Raw genomic sequence first — 25255 nt, 5'->3', positions numbered from 1 at the left:
CCTGCCAGCTATCTAGTTTGACCATGCTGAAAAGATGAAAGGGTGGAGTGTTAAGGTGCTGGCTAATTCTAGCAAATGAAGTAAGCATCTATTAGCTGTATGGATGCAAATCGTTTCTGGCATCAACACCAGAATAGAAGGATAAGGTCACTCCCTCCAAATGCTGATAATGTTAAGTTCAGAATTTTGCTTTTACTTTTTTATTATACTGTACATGCATTGCACTCTAAAGAATCCTTGTAAAATGATATGCCATGTTACTTTTTTGTTATTTTACTTCAGCCAACATAAAAGAAATATTAAACTGGTATTATTATTAATTCATTATAATATTTTTAACATAATGGTGATGAATCTGGTTGGAGGACTCCTTGTGAATTTTTGAGCCTCAAACAGACTCTGTAATAGCTACTGCTCACCAGCAGTTCATTCATCTGTCTGTGGTCAGCCAGATGACACTAGTTGCTGCTAGTCGCTTCCAGTCTGGACGCCTGTTATACCAACGCTGCGAATGGCCTTTTCAGTTCTTGTTGACATGAAACACAAAGAAATCTCTGAAACTGTAAGATGTGGCATGTGTTAGTTTACAGCTTGTTTCTACAGCCCACCAAATCAACATTCAAGACCAATGCCTAATTACTAATTGACATAATAAGCTTATTATTTATGTTAGAATGAATACATAATGTCATAATATTATTACTGGAAGATGTCTTCCTGTATTTTTCAACAGAGTATTGAAGTTTCCCATTTGGACAAATATTACTAAATGGTATGCTCATAAACTTCTTGGAAAAAACAAAACCAGGCTGTTTTCCATTTTTTACAATGTGCTTTTCCTGACTTTACTAACAATCACATTATATCATATCCTGTCAATTAGACACACCCACCCAAAAGTCTTTATAACCCCACCCTTGTAGTTTTGACCCCCTAACCACTGGAATTAAAACAAAGTGGATCCTCTAAGTTAAATGTTTGTGAATTTATGTTATTAAGATTTAATGTTAAAAGAACTGGGTGGATGCATGGTTGGATGGATGAATGGATGGATGGTTTAAATATGCACATAACGTCAAATGTTCTGTTAACCAATGGAATCCATTTTTATTCAAATATTTAAAAGAAACTCATCTGGATCTGCACCAAAATGCTCCTTAAATCCCCTCTCCACCAAGTTTGATGAAATATCTGCTTGGCAGTCATTCGTATAATCTTGCTGACAAAGAGACAAACAACTTGCAATGATCCTTTGCCTTGGAGGTGGAACAAAAAACAATACAAAACATAAGTCAGACAAATTCAAAAATTCAAATAAAAAAAGAAAAAAACAGTTTCCTTGTAAATATGCTATTTGAAAAATGCTTACTTGAATGTACAACTTATTTGCTGAGTTTTAAAATACAGTATATTGACATCTCCAACAATAACTGGAAGGAAACTGTGTAGTGCAAAGGTTATACAGTGTTTCAAGTGTAAATTGAGACTAATAAAACCAACGTCTCACAAATGCACACAGTAAGGATGAGATAGGGACTGATGGGGACTTTGAACATTTCTGCAGCTCTCTTTCATCTGCAGTCAGTTTTTTTATCTGAAGTGAGGCAGTGTAATGTGCTGTTAAATGGCAGCTTTAACCACCTCTCTGCCTCTCTGTCATTAGCATAGCGTAGGAGGAAGAGCTGATTGAGTGGCCAGTTGGCAGTCAGAGAGAAATTTCTTTTCAGAATCTTTGTTCAAGTTCTGCATTTGCACGAGTAAAATAAATAAATAAATAAATCACCATCTCATCAACATCCACCTCCACCTCTGATTTATAATGATGTGGTCTCTGTTTTTTTTTTCATATCTTCATATTAAACAGATGTGCACAGGAGCTTGGAGGCTTAAATAAATCATTTTCAGGGAAGAACTTCAATAGATTTTACCCAGAACTAAACACAACAAAGAGAATGAAACCCAACCAAACCCCCATAATAAAGGAACAGATGACACAAGAACAATTCAGTAGACTGCTATTTCAAGCAGACCCTTTGTTGATTGTTGGAGATTCAATTAAATTCAAGACAGATTCAATTTAATGTCTTTTAACTGAACATAAATCAAAAGAAGTGCCCAACCAGAGGGTCAAGACTCCTCTTGGAAGTCCCCAAATAAATCTGAGGAAAAAAATATAACTACTACTCAATAATATTGGCTTTTTCTAACTTTTCTCCATAAATTTTTATTTCATTCACCAATTCATCTTGTACTTGTACTTGTACTATGTCTGGGTCTGGGTCTCAGGGGCAGATGTCCAGACCTCCCTCTTCCAAGATGGTCATACCCAAAACACCTCACCAAAGAGGTATCTTTGTCATGTTTTAATCTTTAATTTTACTTAAAAAATATTCATAATAATAAAAAGTACCATCCATCTACCCACCTGTCCAGTTCAAGGTCACAGGAGGGCTATCACAGTCATGGGTTGAGAGGTGGACAGGTTGCTAATGTGTTGCAGCATCCACTTTCTTATTGTTTGTATTTACTTCAAGGCAACAAAACTCAGGAACTTAATGTAACACATCTATCCATCCATTCTCTTCCGCTTATTCTTGTCAGGGTGAAAAAGTCATGAAACTTAATTGATGTTAAAATAAATTTCCTGAGAAAAGTTTTAAAGTATTTTCTCATGGATCCTCTTTGTCTTCAGCACAGTGGTTAGATCATGGTTACAAGGGTGGAGTTGTTTAGACTCTTGGGTGTGTCCAACAGATGGACACAATATGATGTAATCTGATAGCTGTGGTTCAATTCACTTCAGTTTTATTTATATAATACCAAATCACAATAACAGTTTCCTCAAGAAGGTCCTTTACAAGTTACAAGTTAAAAACCCTACAATAATAATAAAGAGAAAACAGAAAACCTCAACAATCAGATCATCTCCTATGAGCAAGTGTTTTGGTGAGAGTGGAAAGGAAAAACTCCCTTTTAACAGGAAAAAAAAAACAGGAAGAAACCTCCAGAAGAACAAGGCTCAGAGCAGTCATCTAATGCAGTGTTTCCCAACCACTGTGTGTGAAATGATCAGGTGTGCCGTGGAAGATTATTTGGTTCCACCTGGTTAGTACTCGTGATTGTGAGTAACGCACAGAACAATTACATTCTCTTCCACTAGAGGGCAGTACAGCTACCTGCTCTAATTAATTGGGTTGCCAACCGCCCGTAAAACAGAAGAAGACGAAGAAGAAATTACATACTAGTCATGCTGTTAGAAGTCGCAGCATGTAATAGCAATAGATAAATATTTGAAAAGAAAAAGTAGTCAATCTGAACTGGGTCCTGGAGAAAGTTCCGACCCAGATGAAGGCCCTAGCATGAGTAGTGGTCAGAAGAAAGCAAAAAATATATATTGTGGACCAGTGTTGGTCAAGTTACTTGAAAAAAGTAATTAGTTACTAACATTATTCCTTTATTGAAAAAATTAATCCTGTTACTTTACTGATTACTTATTTTCAAAAGTAATTAGTTAATTTTCAAAAACATGATACACAACCTGAATATATAAAAAAGCAATAGACCTTTCAGCCCAATTCTATTTTTTATGCATAATCGATCATATAAAATTGAATCAAATGGAAAGCCTCTTTCTAAAAATTGTTTTATTAGTTTTAATATTTTAATTTTTTTAATGTCATAGTCATGAGACACTCTCACAAGCAAAATCATAACATTTTAGTAACGCAGTAACACAGGATTACAGTAATGTGTTACTTGTAACGCGCTACTGCCCATTTCTGTTGTGGACAAACCGAGCCAATTTCGCTATACCTGGTGAAAGGGGAAAAATTATCAATATGCTTTTTGTGACATTTTTGTTTGGTGGTGTGCCGTGTGATTTTTCTAATGTGAAATGGCTCCAAAAGGTTGGGAAACACTGATCAAGAGTGACAGGATAGACAGGATAAAGACTAGGTGTGGAAGAGAGCCACAGATTAATAATAAATAATGATTAAATGCAGTGTGGAAAAGGTGACTGAAGAAGAAACACTTAAATAAGTTTTTAAATATTTCCATAAATGGTAAATGGCAAATGCCATTCAATGCCTAGCTAAAGAAAATACTGAAAACATCCAGTTTAACATCACAGGAGGGCTGGAGCCTATCCCAGCTGTCACTGAGGAAGAGGTTGGATACACTCTGGACAGGCTGCCAGTCAGTTGGTGGGCATAATGGGTAAATGTTAAAATAAATTTTATCAGATTATATCAATCACTTTTATAATTTTATATTTTAAAAAAATGATTTTCATCTTTGAATTGTACTTTACCTTTAAAACACTTTTTAAAGTAAAAAGATTACAATTTTATTAATTAATAATAAGATCTCAGATTTAATCTTGAATTTTCAAAAAAGAAAAGTTTTACATCACAACTGGTGTTTTCCATTAATTTCCCCCCAACTTTTGTGACAAAATAAGCGAATACAAAAAAGAGATAAAAGGGGGTAATTCATGAAGAAACTTGAAAATATTCTGATTTTTATCCTGAAACTTTAGCGTTGAATTATTTTGGAATTGATATGATGGCTTCAAATGCACACCACTATAGTGATTATTTAATATGACTTTTGTCTCAAACTATACTTTTTCTAAAAGAAGAAAAAAAATTCATATTTTGGCTTTATTATTTTTTGACTCAACTTATTACTGTTTAGTAACTATTTTTATTTTTATTTATTTATTTATTTGTTTATTTTTACCAAAATGTCATGGAAGATAGGGTAATATATTTTTCCTTAAATACTTTACTATTGGACTTTTTCTTGAATTAGGGCAGGGTTTTCTGAAAACGTGAAGTAACTATGGCTTTAGTCTTTAAAAAGCTTTATCTCAAAATTAGTCTGACAACAGTTTTTCTAAACGTACTAAAACGTTTGGGTGAAGATAACGGGCTACAAAAGTATTCTTAAAATCTAATTTTGCCTACCTCGTTGTCAAATCTTATATTTAAAAAAAAATCAAAATAATGATAGTATATAATAGTATATAACAACAAATGAGTCAAGGTCTTATGCTTTGATTTGTTTGGCTGAAAAGAGACTCCATACATCGCTCCGGGATAAATCCAGATCTGAATTTTTTTTCTTTTCTACCCCCTCTTCAGTTTCCAGACTGCATCTGTGGCCCGGGGCTGTTCTCGAGAGCAGGGCTCTGTTTCTGCCTCATTACCTAATTAATTCATAGATCCACCTTAAAAACAGGGCAATCCCGGTCTGGTCCCTCCCCCCTGCTCGCCACCACAACCTCACCTCCTTCTCTTTCAGTTTCCCAGCTTGGCAGGAAAAGATCTGATCCGGACTTTTGGTGTTTCCTCTGGTCTGGTTGAGTGTGCCGGAGGACCCCCCCTCCAGTTCCACCCACCGCTAAGCAACACAAACACACCACCAGTCCTCATTTTCTGGATCTGCTCTTTGTTAACAGAGCCTTTTCCCTCCTCTGCTTTTATTCCAGGAGAGGGAGAGAGTGAGTGAGCGAGAGAAAAAGAGAGGGAGAGAGGGTGAGTTTATCTTCTCCTTTTAAAGGATTCGTTTCTGACTGAATCTGGATCTGGTTTGTTTTCCTTGCTCGGGGCTGCCGCCACCACTGCAGGAACAGAGCTGGTGCCCCTACTGATGTATTTAAAAACGGTTTAAACGTCAGGAACGGTTCAAGGTTTTATCCACCAACCACCACCCGGCCTGTCAGTCATTTTTTTCGCCACTGCAGTTTTCAAGTTGGAGCTCTGCTGGGAAATGGACAAACCCCTCTAAACTAAAGACGCTTCCCAACCGTTCCGACTCAGCCACAGGACGTGATTTGGACGAAGATCCACGGAGTGGAGGTAACGTCTATTCTCAGTGTTTTTTGTTTCTTAATTAAACTTAACTCACCACAAGTCTGCACAATCTTTCAATTCACTTGTGGCTGAAAGGCAAGAAAGGCTCGCTCGGAGACCGTGAAAGTGACATTTTGCTGTGTTTTAAGGAGTCTGTGCCCCCCCCCCCCCCCCCCCCAGTTGTCCGCACTGCTCAGCATCCGGGTAACGTTCATAACTGCCGTTTCTTTACCTTGACACCCACTTATTAGCAACTACAGGCACATTTTTGGGATTTTCCACAGGTGTGAACGCACAACTATCCCAGTCCGACGCACTGTAACACGCATCTTGGCGTATTTTCCTCCCTAATAGCAACAGTGTCTCTCAGAAATCCCGAGGTACGGTTTCTATCTCTTTCACCTCGCCAAACGTCCCGGCTGTTAGCTAGGTTACAGCCCCGATACGTGCCGTTCCCTCTCTGCAGTCAACGCTGTCGGGTCTTCATTCATAATGCGGACTTTAAAATCCAACTTAAAACGCTTTTCGACAAACTAAAATACCCATAAAGCATACACTGTGATATTGTGCAATGGTTTCTAATCAGACACCTGTAAAATTTACAGACGATGACTCACTTTTGGTGAAAAAAACAACTTTTGAACTGGATACGCACTGCTAGTTAGTTTGCCGCCTGCCAAACTAAGGAGCCTGCTGGTAAAAGTTGTTATTTTATTCTGAATATTACATTTTTACGTGTCATTGGGGTATGCCGAATTGAAGGGTTGTTTCTAAAAGGTCTGTAAATTTTTATTAATGGCTACAAAATTGCGTTTTCACAAACCAACAAGGAGCTGTAGATCAAAATGAGCAGATTCTTAATGGCGCTCTGGTCCCAGGTCTCCCCGGGCGACAGCGAGGCACGTATCTGCTGGTGCATTGGCTGCGAGGCAGGAATCAGACCGCCCGCGGATGTCTCCGGGCGCCTGGAAACAATTTGTTAACAGTCTCTGGCTTGAGTGTGTTGCTTTCCGAGTGATATTTCCAGTGGTAACCGGAAAAGGCGCCTTTTACCATCAGAAAAAACACAGGACCTGTGGTAAGTTGGTTAAAAACAGCTCTCTGAGCAGCAAGCGTTGGTTGCTGCAGTTGTTTGTCCCTGTTGTGATATTAATTGTGTGTATTTCTGTATCACTGTGGTGTCCTCACACTGTTGACACGAATGTGGCGCCTTCAGGATGAGCTTGTTAAGCTTGTTGGAGTGGTTCCCCCATATTTAGCACTCGCACTGTAAATACTACTTCTGCGTTTTCAAGGCTGCCGGTATTGAACAAGGGTGGAAAAATCGTTACCGACTGCGCTTTATTTTAATTAACGAAGGACCGTCCTTACGTCATCGGCTAAGATGGGCGGATGAGGAGGAGCAGCAGCAGTTCTGCTTCTTTTTCCTCTCTTCTCATTTCATCCATCTCCACCTTCTCCTCCTCCTCCCCTCTGTAGCTGGGTGTGTCCTGCCTTATTGCGTTAGAAAGGAGGGGGGATCCCGCATCTTGGCTCATGTGGTGACTCCTCCTCAGCTTGTGACCTCCAAAAGAGGGCATTGGTCCTTCTGATTTCTGCTGCTGCAAATTAACGGAACATAGAGGCTTTTTGCAAAATGAAATTAGTAGAAAGGGAAACTTTGAAGACTCTTTGTTGAAATGAGTTGAATTATAGGTATGACAGCAATGACTTTGCTATTTGCTTGATTCTAAAGGGAAAATGGCTAGTTTTTTTGTATTCCACCGAAGTCTGTACAGTTTATCGAAGTTTGGAATTAAATATGATTATGTGGCTTCCAACCATTATGATAACACCAAGCAAACATTTCAAATTTGAATAACTGTTGTCTTTCAAGTCTGGTTAAAGATTTTAACTAGTCCTCCATTCACAAGCACAGCAGGTAGCACTGCCTATTTGGTTTGGCATATTTTGACACCAGATGCTCTTCCTGGCAACCTTGAAAGGTTTTGTGTCTCCCCCCTAGGGCTAGAGAAGGGATCATTTTCTTGTCAGGCAAATGCATTGAGCCACTTTTCTAAGGTCTCGCTTTTGTTTAAACAAGGTTTTGAAAATGACAGTTGAGCAAGGGTCGTCTGTTGGACGTACCTCCTTATCACCTGGATGTTCTGGTTGGACTTTCTAACAAATGAAGTCTCTGATAAGGAACTGTTGTATATTATCCTTTTATTTATGGACTACAACAACATAAAGAATTAAAAAATACTATGAAGGAAACTCAAACTCCTGACCTTTTGACACTGCCAAACTGCCTACTGGCTGTCGTTTCTAGTCAACATCTAGCCTTGGATCAAGCATGGCTCCAAAATAAAGGTTGTGCCAATGTTGGAGACAAACGCTTACTGTCTGCTAGGCTTACTTTTTCTCGCCTGGGTGTCTTTGTTAGACGTTACAGCAGAGTAAAGTTTATGTTAAACCACTGTTTTATGTTATATTTTAAATGATTAGAACAAGAGTAATAACAACAACAAACAACTATACTGTGAGAGCGACTCAGACTCCTGGTTTTTGTTTTGTTTTTTTAGATCATGCTCTAATAAACACTTGAATGTTCAATAACATTCTTTTCTTGATATTTGGTCTTGGTTAAAAAAAAATAGCTCCAGAATAAAAACAGAGGCATAAGATTGTGCCTGTCAAATGTACCACTTCAGCGATGCCTTAACATCCTTGTTAGACTTTCTATGACAGGAAAGTTTGTGGTAAAGAATTGTATATGCATTTTGTTCTGGACTAGGACAAAATGAAACAAACAAAACATTGTTGTTTGAGAGAAGAGTGAGAACCCCCCCCCCCCCCCCCCAAAAGAAGCTATACAGTGAGAGTGTTTGTTATTTGTTCCTTTTTCCTCTGAGGATCACTTTCCCGCAAATATTTTCAGATTCAGAAACCACCGGTTGGTTGTCTCGCCTTGACGGTTAGTCTTGGTTGATATGTGGTTCCAGAATGAAAGTTGAAGACAAAATTTTGCCATCTCTTGCGTGTTATCTTATCAACATCATCTGGACATCCCTGTTGGAAACCCAGCAAACATGGTCAAAAAGCTAAGCTAACCCACAGTTAACCTAAACCCATGCATGTAATTTAACTGGTGATTCTAAATTGTTTGTAGGTGTTAAATGAATGGTAGCATGAATAGTTGTCCGTCTCTGTGTCAGCCCAGAGGCAGGGTCCAGGAAGTACCCATCTTCTTGCTCTTCTTGTGATGTACTCTAGCCCTCCCCACAACTCTGAATTGGATAAGCAGAAGAAAATGGATGAATGGTCAAGAGAGAGGTCAAGAGTTTGAGTCGGATTTATGGCGTGTTTTCAAGACTAGACATCAAGAAAAGATGGACACCCAATGGTTATTCAATGTCAAAATGTTTTGGGAAGTCGATGAAAGAATTGTTTTATATTAATCTTAATTGAGTAGAAGAAAATGTGACAAAAAACATTATAATTCAAGATGAGCATAAGAACGCCAGGAAAAACTCCTAAGGACACCCCTATGTTCACATCATAGGGTCTACAAGGACCCCTTTAATTCACCATACAACAGATGAGACAGGATTCACGCCTAGTTATACATAAGTGGCTTAAAAGTAATGATGATATTTTTAAAAATGGCCATCCGGTAATACTACTCTGTGTCTATGGAGTAGATGTTATGCGGGTACCTTTTTACAGTCATTTGGTAATCAAATTAGTTGTGAGTCAGTGAATTAGTTGACTAAACTAACAAAATATGTTCATTGAATGTCTTCATTGCGTAGATCAATGCTATTTCCATGTATAACAATGGTCGTATTAGACCATCTCGTACAGTTTACAGGATTATTTAGATTTCTCATTAAGTGGTTCAAATGAAGTAGTCCTGCCACACCTATGTTGGTGCATCTTGATGTTATTTGTTGTTAAACCTTAACAGCAGCATCACTGATTTTTGCCGCTGAAGGTTAACGCTGTATTTTTGGATAAATAAATTATGAGGTTAAATGGGCGCTGTTTCAGGCAAGGTGGCCTACATCTGATCGAACTAGAACTGAACAGATTAGTTGATTGATCGCTTATATCACTCTAAACTGCTTTGGGTGTCGAGCTGCTGGCTAGACAAATCACCCCAGGCTGTGATTAAACTGTGATGGACATTTTCACTGTTTTCTCACATTATCTATACTCATCAGTTAATTGGGAAACAAATGAACCTCGTTTTCATAATTTTACGATAATTTTCGAAATGTGTCAGGTATGTGAGAGACAGGCAACCTGTTCTGGTAAGTCCAGTGGCAGTTTTATGTGTAAATTGGACTGTTGCCTTTATTGTAGTGGCAGATTGGTTGTAAAGCACTTGGCTGAAACTGTTCTATGATTTCAGTATCTGATGATATTGACGTGTCATGGATGTACTTTAGTGCTTCCCACACACAGATCTTACCTGCAGGACTGGCCAAGAAAATAAAATGATCTGTCTTCACTTTTTGTACCTGAAGATTGCACCGTTAGGCTGACCACCACTCAATCCACATAACACCAAACTCCCACTCTTCTCCTGGGAATTGGGACCCACAAGAAGGCAAACCTATGGACTTGGGTGCAGGAACAGTTTATTATTTATAGTGGAAAAGTTTTTAATGACCAAAAACTCTGCTCAAGAAAAGAGATTTCTATTGAATTAGCTGATGCAGCATCTCACCCCAGTCAAAAGGTTTTTACCTTTTACCTTTTTTCTTTTGTACATTACATTATTTCATTATCAGCATACATCAGATACCACTTGCTAGGTTTTTCCTGCGTATAAAGTATTTTGTCCTTCCGCCACAGAAAACTCACCAAGCCTGTGAGAAAAATATGTTTCAACAATTTCATTTCACATAAAAAATAAAATAACAGGAAAACACAGAGCATGCATTTTGCTAAGTAAGACTTAAATATATGCAGCCTAGTTATGCTTACTATCCATACTGAGATACAGAAAAATCCAACATGGTGATGTTTTTGAGGCAGAATTAAAATCCATCCATTTCTTTGCGTCTTTGAAACCTTTTTCCTCCATCATGCTTTCTTCTGCTTTACAAACTAAGTGTCATCTTAGTAATGTCACAGCTGTTCAGGCTTTTACTAAGTTCCTGTAAAATAAAGGCATTCGTCTAATTTTAATTTCAGCTACAGTTGTGGCTTGCAGTGATTATTAAAACAAGATAATCTATATAAAACAAATTAAGTTATAATTAAAATCCAATTTTAAAAGAAGAAGTAGAAAAAATATGTACAGTTTTTTCAAAGTCTTAGCATAATTATTTTTAAATAACCATCATCTCAATAATTACCAGAGTAATTATGATTGTTTTTCTTCTCCCTTAAAATAGCAGGCCTCATACTGCACTGCTATTTATTTGGTGATGCATTTTAAGAGCAGATCACATTCAAAATTAGGATCTTTGTTGCCCAGCCTTATTTAAATTATCTCCTGAATAGATTTCTTGATTATAACGGTGTGTTACAGAGCCATGTAATGGGTGCCACTGCAGCAGGGGGTGTATATCTCTTGCCTTTCTGTAACAGACAGGTGGAGCCAGTTGTGCTCTAAAGCAATACAAAGTAGCTATATTACATGCAGTTGAAGTGATGTTAATAAAAATGTCTAAAAATAAAGTACGTTGTAAATTCCAGCTCTCATACTGATCATTATTATCTCACCAACCTCGACCTCGTCCCCGCTGAAGACACACGGTCACGCCTACCTGCAGACAGTCCAGTGTTCTGTATCTGTCTCAAGCTGCTGCCGTCGTCCTGATGACCACGAGAGACGACGGATGCTGACTCAGTGTGTCTGTCATTTGAACAGCCTGCATGAGGCTCTAGCTCCTTTAGCCTGAGAAGAATTAACCAAGGCTGTGGTCAAAAAGTAACCCCGTGTCTTTGTCTAATCACTTTTCCTTGACCTTGATGCCGTTTTCCATCAATGCGAGAGAGAATTTAAGGACTTGGGAAATGGGAACCACAATGGACAAAAGATTTACAAGATTTAGCTTCAGAATTCACAGGATTTACAGGTGGGTTTAACATGGCTGGTCAGTGAAGGTTCAAAACACATCCTAGCTTATACAAAAACACACGAATATTTATTGAACAACACCATCAACATAACATTGACAACGCTGTTTACTGATTGTTCGCAGGCATATTCTTTGCTAAAAGTGGTAATAAAAAAAGCAGTATAGGTATTCAAAGAATTTAACCAGCTTTTTTTATGGCTGCCACGCAGATACTTTCCGGTCGTGTCAGTCAGTTAAAAGCATGTTATAGATTCCATGTCTGTGAGTCTGCTTGGCTCTGGTTGAGTCAGAGGGATATAAATTTCATAATCAGGCCTGATTTAAACTTCTGCAGGGATTTACTTGTAGAGCCTAAAATGTAACCGATTTAAGTGGCCGCCGTTGCTGTCAATATTTCTCGTGCGAGGTGCATTGTGTTAATTACCGTGTGGTTGTGTCCCTATGTTTTATGTGGGGTACCAGCTGATAGAAACAAATAAAATGCTGCAATGCTGGTATATTCCCTTGTATCCATTTTGATAGTTTCAGCAATCTCCCTCCATGAATTTAGATTTTTTTAATTATTACTCCTTATATTTAAATTGATGAAGGGTATTCTTAAAATGAAAAACTGCAGTGTAAGAGTAGCTGGATATATACAGACTGTGAGTTGTGAGCTGTGTCGACGCCACAGTTTGTGGTTACAACTTAGCTAGATTCCCCATGGATTCCCCACTGAAGCATAAATGTCCAGTCAGATGGCAACTCAGAAGCGGAGACTTCACATTACAATGTAGCAACTAGTCAGACTTCTAAGAAGTATAACAGCACTGCCTACTCATCCGTGTCTGCAGCAGAGTGTAATTGCTGCTTCCAGAACAGTTCTTAAGAAGACTATTTAACAGCACCACATGCAGCACATAGCTGGTATCTTTGTTGTGAAATATTAAATTGTTATTAACAGTGCGAGGGGAGACGCTTGGCTAAAGTTGTTTTGGGGGCAGGCTGAAGGCTTCATCATTCAATTAATGTTTGTTTGAGGTTAGATATTGAATATCAGACAGTAAATGTAAAGAGGTGTGACTTGTATAGTGGCCGGATATATATTTATATTAATTTTAACCAATGTCCGTTCTGTATGGAAGAGCAGCTCTAGCATGTGTGTTTTTATTTTTGTTCCATTTGGTAGATTGCTGTAAATCAGCGCTTCTCTACCAAGTGGACGGAAAAGAGGAGCTGGTGCTTCATTCTGCGTCTGTGTAGTTGTTGAAGTACCAAGTAAAACTGCCATACATGTTGTTGTGTGGTACATGCTGTCTCACTGTGTGTATTCAGCTCTGCTTTCAAAATGGCGACTCGATAAAAGCCCTCGCCCTAAGATTCTACATGCACTGTTTTTACTTATTAAATTGCAGCACTGCATATGAAGCGTCTGTTTATTGCAGTCTCATCTGATTCTGTTTTCAGTCTGTAGACACTGGCTTAGCAGCCATTTTTGCAGTAAAAGCAAAAAACAATTGTGGCTCTTACTTCACGCCCCTGCTTAAATGCAAGCTGTTCCTTGGCTGCTGTGGGCATTAAAACAAGAGGCGTGACGCAGATGTACATCGAGACATTCGTGCTGGTTTTTATCCATATGCCTTTTTCGTTGCAAGTGTTGACATCTCAGGCTGACCTGCTACACTGACAATGAGACTGCAAACAAGTGTGTTGTTGTGATCTCACTGAGTCAGACCTTCAGACCCCAGATGGAGTCTAAACCATCTGGGACTTGATTTACAGATCGATGTGATCTGAGTCACCCTGAGGCAAAACCGCTTACTCCCTTACTGCCGAACTTTGAACCGCTGGGTGTTCATTCTTCCGTATGTAAGTTGCTGTTTGTGCTGAAAATACTTTTTAAAAATGTATTTCCTTTTTTATTACATTTTCTTATCGGAGCTCCGTTTGCTTTCAGCTTCCTTTCAAGTATTAAAATAATACAAATATATATCTCATATCTTTTGACTCTGGAAATTATTTGAACAAACTCACTCTTTTATTGCTTTCAGGTTGTTTTTATCTTGGAGCTTTATTTTCTTGTCTGACATTTTCTAGTGTTTAGACTTGCTTTTATTGTAAAATTTAATTTAAACTTTTTACCATTGACACTGGTACGAAGTTTGTGATGATCTGTTCTTCAAAAGAAAGGCTCTTTTATGGGTAAAATCCATTATCATATATACATATGTATGTTTTATATAATGACAATTGGTTGCTACCAAAAAATAAAAGAGCAAAACCACAAGTCTGTCTCTAGGTGCTGACAATTTACTGCTTTCTTCTGCACTCATCAAATGTAAGCTTTACTAAAACGTCTAAAGACATCAACTCTGGGATATTATCATTGTCATTTTTCTCATTTTTGATACAGGAAATCCTTCTATCAATTTAAAGTACCTTATTGCACATAAATTAAAAAAATACAATAATTTACATATTGCTGTTTTGCTATTACAAGGAGACATATAAAGGGATCAGTCTGTTGTTTAAAAAAAAAAAAAGAAAAAAGTATAGCAACATCTCCAAAGGTGGACATGTTTATACTGTCACTGTCATGACACCATCCACCTCACGACCTGTGGAGATTCATGCTCATGTAGCAGTCGGTATCATCCATGCCTGTTGCATCCAAAAACACCGTCCATTACACTTGTATGGACGTGGTTTTAAGATTTAGTGAAATGTGGAAACCCCTCTGCAGGCGGAGTCCCTGCCTGTAAGCCAGACCCTGCAGCGCTCAGTTTGTCTCTTATGTAAGTCCACATCAAAAATTAATGAATGCAGTGCAGCTTTGAGAAGCTCAGGCCTATATTTAAGATATGGATGCTCTCTGCTCTGCAGAGCCTCAGTGATTGTGGTTATAATAGAGCCATTGGCCTTTATCATTTTTTCATATCCCTGCTGGCAAAAAAAAAAAAGAGGTCATCCCACTGTAATAAAGAACTGCTGAACTATGACTGCATGCTATCCATTTTATTCAATTGTAAAATATTTAAGCAGGAAATCCTCACTCAGGCAGCAGTACCCATGAGCTGCAGATAAATTACAAAATACGCATTGGAGGTTAACAAACTAAAAGTATGAATAACATGAAAGCTGAAGCCCTTGAAAAGGGCTCAAATGTTCTTTTTCTGTTTCTAGTGTGTCTCACAAAGGGAGTCTTTGTGGTTGACTTGCATGCTCATGGTTGGGGTTAGTGTAATATTTGCATTAGCTCACATTTTTATTTGAAATTGAATCAAATAACAAGAATACACTCAAATGTTAGTAGTAAACTAGTATACTAGTAGGATTTCAGAGTGTAATAACGGACTGAAAAAGAAGATGGCAGCACTGCATGTACAAGGATGCCAGCTGCCGTTAAACCCCGAAGAAGAAGAAGCAACTCCGGTATCGTAGCTGTGTCCAAATTCAGGGGCCGCATCCTTCGGAGGCCGCATTTGAAGGCCGATTACGTTACAGCGACGCGATGAAGCCTTTCCAAATTCGAAGACTTCTGCAAATGCAGCCGACAAATGCGTCCTACTTTTCCCCAGATTTGGAGGATGGGTCGGGCGTATGACCCAACCTATCCCAGAATGCATAGCACGGCTCAGCCAATTCCAGTTTCCAACAATGGCGGTAGCTACTTAGTTTTAATATTACTTTTATTACTCTTTCTAGGTCACAAAATAAACTTTTAACATGTTTTCAGACAATAATGTAGCTGTGTAAAATTCAAATATCTGTTCGGTTTATCAAGACATCACATATTTGTAAAAGTGCTCCGACGTTTTCGGAGACATTGAAAGGTGCTATATAAATAAAGTTTTACTTACTACTTACTTACATATGTTACGATAGCTAGCCGGGGTTCAAGGCTCACTAGAGCCGGTGAGAACAGCGGACTCCCGGTAAATCGTTTTCAAACTCCCTGCGGTCTTTCGCTACTCAGGTTAAACATGATATATAAGTCACTTAGATAACTTAAAAATGTTATTGTTTGGCTTTTTCAGTGTTTTATTTGTTCCTGAGTAAATCGGTTTGGCTGAGATTAAAGTTATAGTTTTCACACAGCTGAATAAACGTCAAGCAGACAACTGATTAAACAGAAGTGTGAGATGGTAGAGAATTTACTCCAGTGTCCTGTTATATTTTAGATGGCAAGGAGCAGACGGCTGAGTTTATTAAACTCCACTGAGACAATCTGCAAAATTCATTAAAAGTTTAAACTATCATTTTGTCTTTATTTTTAGTTAGCACATACCTTAAACACTTCAAGCTGTAAGCTAATGATAGTTATATAAGCGCAGACGCATGCTGATGCAATAAGCTGTACGTTTTACGTCCAATGGATTCATGATCTGATTAGTCGACTAATCGCAAAAATAATCGGTGACTAGTCGACTATCAAAATAATCGTTTGTGGCAGCCCTAATATTTATGGTGTAGGTGGCTTTTGAGTAATTTTAATGAAAACCTATGATGATCCAAGAAGTTAGTGCTCTATGTTTATTGCAATATTTTATCAGTCTGCTATTTAGCACTAATTAACAAGTATGTGTCTGCACATTGTATCCATATGGTTTATGGATACAGCTTGTAAACCACGCCTTCTATTTTTAGCTGATAATTTTTGCACTCAAACCTTTTTTTCCAAATATGGTCACTTTTGGCTCCAAAAACAAAATAGTGGTGCCCAAAACTAACATTGGGGAATGCACTTTGAAAAGTGCAGTAACCAGTGAGCTACATGCTTTTTTTTTTTTTTTGCTTTTTTTAAAATCATTTAAATGTTTTCTGATCCGCTCCAAGATATACTGGACAAGCTCATTTCAAGAAGGTCTGCAGGTTGCTTGAACATTTTTTTTTTTTTTACTTTCTTCTAAAAATAATATCAAATGGACTAGAAAACATATGGTTTCTTTAAGAAAAAACTGTTTGAATTCTGGAGGCACTGAAATACTCTGAAATACAGAGTTGAGATCAACTGCAAGTAATTTAATGGCGAAAAAAACAAAAAAGTAGGCTAAATAAAATGTACGTTATGCAGAATCTACCATGAGCCTCACATTGGTGATAATTTGGTCTTTGTTTCAATCCAACTCACTTGCGCCAGCAGCATGTGCAAGACATGGAAATATCAGACCTGTTCTTTGTATGTTCAAGTGCAGGTAACCATAGCAACAGTACTGAAGCTTAAGGCTTCTTAGCGTTAGACTGGTGAAACTAGTCCAGTGGTAGAGACGACGGATTAAAGTGACTACAAACACTGTTCAAAGCATGAAGGAGGATTCAGCACAGTCGACCTTTGTTCCTCTGATCAGCGAACATGACAGAAGACACAATAATGGACTCACAGTTGTCCAGAGAGAGCAAGAGCACGCAGCATTTTTCCTCTGAGGGCCAGACTGAATTGGATATAATAAAAGCGCCACACATTAAGTGACTAAACAGACGCATGAACACATACAGTCCTGAAATATGTTAAAATCCCCACGTTTTTGCAGACATAACAAAAACGTGGGGATTTTACGCCTGGTAAAAAAAAAAAATCAAGAATTTTCAGTAAGAAACGTTTGATTTTTCAGTGTCTACAATTCATATCAATGCTTAATGTATTTAAGGATAATTTTATTCATAATTATGAATTAATTAAAATAAATCCCTGTTCTTTTTTTAGCCTCTTTTTTTACTTTTGTAGGTAACTCAGATTTTCAATACGTTGCAGTACCACCACAGGCATCACTGAGCTCAGCTAATATTTACTATTTAATAACTCTTTTTTGGGGGGGAGATACAATGTCTTCCACATGCTACATTACTAGTCACCCATATATATTTTTCATTTTATTTTTATTTTAACATCCGTGATCAGTTTACTATTGGGCAATCCCTTCTGTCATATTGAATGTTCATTCACTAGCTAGTTAGCTCCCATCTTTTGTTTACCTGTAGAGTTATCAGGTCACAGCTGTGGTGGTACCAAGACTCTCATCCCATGGTTCAACAGACTCTAGCTCCCAATATCTTGGACTGCAGTCCTTGTTTTTTCTTGGATATCGATCGTGACCAACTAACAAGGGTCATTCTAACCTGAACCTGCAGCATGCAGAGAACTGGTTGGCTATACAGAGGTCACTGAGGGCAGGAATTACAGCTGCAAACTGGAGTTCAAGGCATTAGAGTTTGCCTGCCAGATGAAACGTTGCAAAAAGACAGCTGATACCTATTATTTATTATCACAAAGTATAGTGTAGTATTTATTAATGTGTTTTGAAGGCTTGAGTGTACCTGCTTTCGCATGCTCCCTGCCTCAAGCTAAAGCTTTTTCCATTATTTTTTATTTTGGGGACGTGTTATATTCTCCCTTCAGGATGTCGGGGGGCCGGCATCTGGTCCACAGACCATATTTTGGCCATGTGTGAGTCTAGTATTGGATGGGAGTCTGCCTCCACCTCACTGCAGTGGGTTCACTGTCCACCTGCTTTATGGAAATATCCACACAGATGACATGGAGGCGTCAGCAGGATTGATGATTGTAACTGGACCATCTGAGAGTGTCCTCCTGACACACACTTACATAACGCCTGCGTGTGGATGTGTGAGTGTGTGTGCTGCTTGGCAGGTGTTTAGTGGGTGGAGATGTGGGTGTTTGTGCATTTATGATAGACAGGAAGGTTTGAGCAGCAGGAGGAACATTCAGAAACAGCATTTTTGTCAACACTCTTGAAATGAACTCAACCAAAGAGTCAGTCTCAGTAGTTGGCAGAGTTCCTGAGATGTGATGAGCATTGCTATTTTACCAAATCTGCTCATCCAATGTAATTATGTTCAGCTTTCATCACTTTAAAGTAACTAAAGTTATGAGTCAAATATTGAATTCGGATCGGTAATCACCTTTGTTTGTGCATTACAGTTTATATTAGTGCCCTAATAAACATCGGCAGCCTGTAGCCTGAACCAGAAAATTAGATGAGCAGGAGATGATATGAAGTGCTGATTAAATATGAATCAGATTCAAATAATGGAGGTCCTGATTCACACTGTGAAGCTGATAAGAAATTTATATTATACCCTTAGAAGTTAAACTGGTTGGTTCTCCTGATATTTATCTGATACGAAACAGCGCTCAGTGTCAGAGTCATGTTTCTGTTTGGCAGTAGAGACAGTTTTCACTGGACAACAACCAAAACTGTAATTTTAGCTGTTATGGAATCAACATTAATTATCTGCTGCTTGTTGAAGCTGCTGCTTTTGATGTTTGTCATGTTAATCAACAACCTCAGCGAGGGTCACAGCAGCTAAAATTAAGATGCCGCTACCTGCTGTGCATGCTTTTATTTTCTAATGCTTTAGTAATAAAAACATAATGATTGGTGATAAAAGGTTCATTTAAAGTCTGGAGTCAGAGCTGTTAGCTGCTAACAAATGCAGGATATATTTCACTAAACTCTTTTATGTGATGAACTTCTGGCAGCCTGGATAGTTAGAGGTTTTCATGGGCAGTATGTGAATAGAAAACTACTAGTCAAGGCCATGATCGCTCCTCCAGTGACCTGGATTTTATTTTTCCTACATCATCCCTCACTATGCATAATGCACAAAAACTCGAAGTTAAACTAACACTTAGACTGTCAATAATCTGTTTGTTAACCATTAATAATTTGCTTTGCTGCAGACATGAGTGAGGGAACGTTTTCAGTTTGAGTTGGGGATGATCATAGTGACTAATTAACTAGTTGAGTTTTTTTTAAAAGAAAAAAGTAAGAAAGAAACAAAACTAGAAATTTAGCCGAATCTCTTTTTTTTTCCTGACATGCACCATGCAGTAGAATTTTTTAGAATTAAATAACAGCTCCATCTTTGCACAATCTGAGGTGACAAATTAAATTAAAGATAAAAATAAAGGACTTTGTGTCTTTGGAGGTAAACTGTTGATTATCAGCCTAATTAAAAGTTACAAAAGGCACTGTATTTTCTGTATTATTAGCAGCCAAGATGCCCACCAACATCGAGCTTTGTCCTGATTTCCAAGACCTAGTCCACACAAAACAGCTGTAATCACAGCAACATACAGCAGAATGAGACGCGGTTTAGAAGCAACATCGAAGAAGAAGTTGCAGTATAAAAAAGTTCATTTTACACTTCATTTCTTTTGCTGACTCATTCAGTCTGTCCCTTACTCCTGAAAGACTGGGGATTGTACTGTGGGTTTATGGCATAAATATTTGTAGGCAGTTAGTCTAATTATTTCCAATCTACATTATGTGGCGACAATGATTAGATTCAATCTGGGTAATAAATAATTTTAATTGTCTGCCGCCAGCTTTTACCTTTCTCTGCTGTTTGCCGCACCGGTGATCCATTTGAATTCCAATTCCTTTTCATTGTTCGTTATTTATTCATTATTCTGACAGTGCTCATGGTTTGAGTTTGCTTTTTGTCATGTTTTGTAAGCTGAAATTCAGAAAGCAGCACATACTCATATTTCTCTGGCTCTGGGACATGAAAATGTTGTCCTTCCACCCACAAAGGCTGTGATTGGCTATTTGTTTTTCCATCCATGGAAACGCTTATCGATTAGCACAAAAAGAGACCTGTTGGAAGCACTGAAAAAAAATCAGATATGTGGACAATGACTCAGTGGTTCAGATCAGGCTGCCGTTTGGCATATGTAGCTACGATAATGCTGGCCCACATGTAGCTGTTTGACATTGACGTACTGTACACATGTGTACTAAATGTTTGTGTGTCTCACAGGATATATACAATTTAAAAAAAAATCTGAGCAAATCAAATGCACACTTATCTGTCTTGGTGCTCTCACTTTAACATTTCTCACCTCACAAAGGTGAAGCTGCTGCTAAGACACACTCAGGCGTATATGTGTGTGTGTGTGTGTGTGTGTGTGTGTATGTGTGTACGGGTTCGTACTATCCTGGTGGGGACCAAAATCTGACTTTTACTATCCTGGTGGGGACTTTCTGCACCGTGGGGACCAAAATCCAGGTCCCCTCGGGGTTGAAAGCAATTTTCACACTCAAAATGCGGTTTTACTGTCAGGGTTACAATTAGGTTATGGTTAGGTTTAGGGTAAGGGTTAGGGTTAGGCATTCATTTTTAATGGTTAGGGTTAGGGTAAGGGGCTAGGGAAAGCATTATGTCAATGGGATGTCCCCACGAGGATAGCAAACCAGACATGTGTGTGTGTGTGTGTGTGTGTGTGTGTGTGTGTGTGTGTGTTAATCCTGATGAAGCCATTGTTGCAGAGAGGTGTTGAAGCTTGTTGTGAATGTGATGATCTGCAGTGAGCCAGGCTGTGTGAGTCTGTGTGACTGTATTAGCATACATGGATAAGTGTGAGTACGTTTCTTTTGCTCTGTGGGTTGTTACAGTTGATGTCAGGTGATGCTGGATAACTATGCTGTTGCTATGAGGATAAGTTATATTTGCAACAGTTGGTTCATTTAGTAGAAAATTATACACCAACTATTTGAATTATGCTTTTTTTTTTTTAAATTTTCAATCAGAAACGGCAAAAATGTTTCTGTTTTAAAATGTGAGAATTTGCTGCTGTTCCTTGTCTACCTTAGAGCAACTTGAATATTTCAGATTTTGGACTGTTGGTCAGACAGAAAATGAAATTTTGCTGGCGCTGCTTTGTGCTCTAGAGAATTCCGGTTGCCAGTTCTCAGTTTTGTAATCTTTTGTAGACGAAACACTTGTTGCAAAAATAATCAGCAAATTAATTGATGATAAGAGCAATCCGAGACCTCTGTTAAGACTGAAAATTCCCTTAACAGAAGGAATCAAGATCCAGAAGGATATTTGGATCAAGACTAGTTTTGGATATTTTTCTTGAAAATCAAGACAATTCTTCCAATATCCTGAGGTGATATATAGTTTTGAAAATGTCTCACAATGGTAAAAAAAAAAAAGGAAAATAGAGTAACCCTAAAAAAAATAAAAAACGGAAGGCAGCACTATATTAATGAATCTAAACATGAATGACTATAATGAGTCTGTGCCTTTCATGACTGTTGACTAATGTAACTTTGCTAACAAAAAGACAAGCACAATAGTCACCTAACCCTAGTAGCAAATATAAATACACTTTCATATACGTTTTCTGGATATCACATAGAGATTTTATAGATCTAAAACAGAGATTAAAATGGAGCTTATTTGCTGTAAATGACATTCTTTAGTCCTATTGCTCCTAATTCAGAGAACTCAGACAGCTGTAAAAGCTGCTCGTGCATCCTCTTCCTGTGTGCTCACTATTTAAAAAAGGTTAAACCATCATCGACTCTGGCAGAGTGATAAGAAAGGCCGACTCTCCAGCTGGAGTGGCTACAATCCTGTTTACACTGGTTCCAATAGAGGCAGGTACAAGAGCCACTCCCTTCCCGAAAGCTCCATAATGCTCACCTTTAGATGTTGTATATTAAACAGACAGCGGTAATCTGACTCAGCTCCTTGGCCGAGCGGCTGTGTAATTCAGGTTGGTGTCTGTGAAGAGTGTGCAGCCCACTCTTGTGTTTGGGTGTGCATGTATTCAAGAGGGGCAGCCTACTTGGCAGCCCTCTGCTACATGTTACCAACTGATAAAGACGAGGGAATAAAAAGACCGAAGCCACAGGAGAAAGTGTCTGTCCAAGACCAGAGAGGTTTGAACCAGCTAAAAAGAACTCCAAGTGAAATGACTCAGAGGTAAATATTTTAATCTGTTTAGTTATGTTTTTCCTGAAATTTGTATTTGCTCTTATTCCCAAAGGGAAATCATCAGGATGGGCAGAAATGGCTAGAAATAGGAGGAATTTGAACAGGCTTCTGTTAAGGATGGTGACGCAGAGTCATTGCCTTAAAAATATGCAGAACAATAGTGTTTTTGTGCATACCATAGATGGTATAAAAGGGGGATGTGGCTTTTGGGTCTGAAAAGTAAAGCCAGTGAAATCTGAATTTTTTTAATTGACGGCATTGGGCGGCTCCTCTGGTTTCTAAAAGACTTACTTTTTTATAGAAATCTATGGGGAATAAGCTGTTGGCTCCCCTGTCCTTTAACCCCAATAATGCTTTCCTGATGCTCATTTGTTTGAAGTACAGTTCTGTAGGTTATATTGCATTGGTTAGGAAAAGGAAAGCAAGCAAATAGCCTTCTGGGTCTTCAAGGCCAAAACAACAAACAGCCCCCCACCCACACCTACCCACTTTTTCTAAAAAGAAGAGAAACACCGAGCTGCAGGTTTAAAAAAAACAAAACAAAGCAAAACTATAAAACCTAGGCTCCCTGGCTAGCCACAAAAGAGGAGAGAAGGTGTTTAAATACTGTCAGAAAACTCCCGCCAAGCTTGCAGCCAGATTTATTCAAACACAAAAGAAAGCATACTGAGGTTTTACAGGTTTGCCACAAGTCTGTTTCAAAGGACAGATTTCTAGTGAAACTAAACACAACTAATCCTAGCAACCGCACAACAGAGAGCCCAGCAGTCAAATGGCAAGGAGCGCTTTGTCGGGGGCTAGATGTGCACTTTCACTACTGACCAGAATGCTGTTCAGCTGCAGCACGTAGAGAGAGAGGGAGAAAGTCTCTGTTTCAATAAAAGGCTAAAAAGATGCAAGGGATATAACAATGTCTCACACAAAAGTCCACATTCTGCTTGACTTGGAAAATACTGAACCTGTATAAGTCTGTAGAAAACCCACAGGAATTTTCCACTCAGGTGGCTGAAACAAAGTGTGCGTGACGACCAGGTTTGAGGTGAAGGTGATGTGGGTGTGGGCCTGGTTTTTAAAGTGACACCCAAACACACACATAATGTTTAACACTGAAAAATATTTTTATACGCAACTTTTCTGTAGTAAAACTTCATCATGCATTTGTGACAAAGTGTGTGGAAGTCAGTCATACAAAATACTTTGAGGTAGGCATCAGACTCTTCCTCCAGCTCCTTCTCTCTTAATTATTATTGTTATTTATTTTTATTTTTTTTAAATCTGGTACTTCATGACGTCAGAGGAGCTTCTTAAAATTTCAGATGTATAGGAAGATTCTGTTCTCAGAGACGGTCCGAAAAAAGGCACCAGTCAGAGGAGGAAGTGAGCAGATGGAGGGCACATGGAGAGCCAACAGGAAGTGAAGGCTCGGTGGTTTCCTCATGTTGTGTTGGCAACAGTCAAAATTTCACTTCCCTCTACTTACACTCCCAACAGGTGCTGTTTCTGTGTGTCTGTTTCCTCCCTTTATTTGACATCTGTTGCTTTTTGACCTCAGAAACTTTTTTAAAATTCACAACAGTGTTGGTGTTGGTGCTTGAACCATTTTATTTTTCTCCATAAAATGAGCAGATGTGGAGTATATTTCTTTCTTTTTTCCCCCACCACCAGACTTCTGTCTTTCTCTGTCATCTAATCCTTTGAAGCTCCACTGGAGGCTGAGTACTGTCAAAGATTTGGTGGAAATATCAGTGTAACCTAGATAGTTTCTTATCAGATTTGTTCTCACATGAATGCAGTTGGAGCATCGGCTGCATCATTTTAAAGACTCACAGAGTAGAACAATTGGTTTTTGGCCATTAGCATGATATATGTTGCCATATTTTGTTAATTATGTGGTTTGTTCCCCTTGGAAAAAAACAGCTCATTAACCACTGGATAATTTTACAGAATTTTAACATATGAGCCATCTTTTTGCAGAGCGAGTTTTACAGTTAAAGGATAGTTTGAACACTGCTGGTGTCAGTACCATTGTTTAATGGGCCAGCAACATCCATTTTATTATTTGTTTTAATGGACGCATTGTTAGGGAAGCATTAAGGTATGTTTGTGTTAACATTTAAATTGTGTATTGATTGACATCAAATGAATGCACTTCACATCATATATGGTAAATTTAGATCAATATTGTGCGCACTGTTTATGTTTTTAACCTTCAAGTGACCATTTGGAGTCCAGCTCATATTTATGTGCTGCTGCAATATTTTTTAATATTTGTTACTCATTATGTTCACATTTCTACAGAAAATGGCCCACTAATGTGGCACGGATAAAACTGTGCTGGAAATGTTTTATGTTTATTTTTTTAACTTTGATTTTGATGTCATTTTCCACTTCTTATCACTACTTTGCAATGGTTTGCGGTGATCCATGGGTAAAAGACCTTTCAAGGATATTTGAACAACGTTTGCAGCCCAATTACCCAAAGACTATGTCCCTGCAATGCATCCCTGCTAATCCAGCCAAGTGTGGCAAAAAGATTAGTGTTTTATACAAGAGGTGTACCACCCTGCCTTAAATAAACAGAGCCCTCTTTTA

The 25255-nt window shown here is 38.4% G+C and overlaps 1 protein-coding gene across 8 annotated transcripts in view; it reads left to right on the top strand.

Annotated features, from left to right (window-relative positions):
• The first annotated feature begins 5328 nt into the window (after positions 1-5328).
• The window catches only part of LOC134627507 (plasma membrane calcium-transporting ATPase 1-like), a 127974-nt gene continuing 108047 nt past the window's right edge, over positions 5329-25255 (top strand). For 6 of the 8 annotated variants that reach the window (XM_063473653.1, XM_063473655.1, XM_063473649.1 and 3 more), the window contains exon 1: positions 5329-5864. The gene's annotated coding sequence lies outside the window, so the exon portion shown is untranslated. Of the gene's footprint in view, positions 5865-6842; positions 6937-22574; positions 22652-25255 lie in introns of those variants that run through there. The other 2 variants (XM_063473652.1, XM_063473651.1) reach the window with 2 other exon arrangements.

The sequence above is a fragment of the Pelmatolapia mariae genome, linkage group LG5 (genome assembly GCF_036321145.2).
Source record: "Pelmatolapia mariae isolate MD_Pm_ZW linkage group LG5, Pm_UMD_F_2, whole genome shotgun sequence".
Lineage (NCBI taxonomy): Eukaryota > Metazoa > Chordata > Actinopteri > Cichliformes > Cichlidae > Pelmatolapia > Pelmatolapia mariae.
The sequence above is the reverse complement of the archived record's forward strand: the minus strand, read 5'-3'. Positions and strand labels throughout refer to the sequence as shown.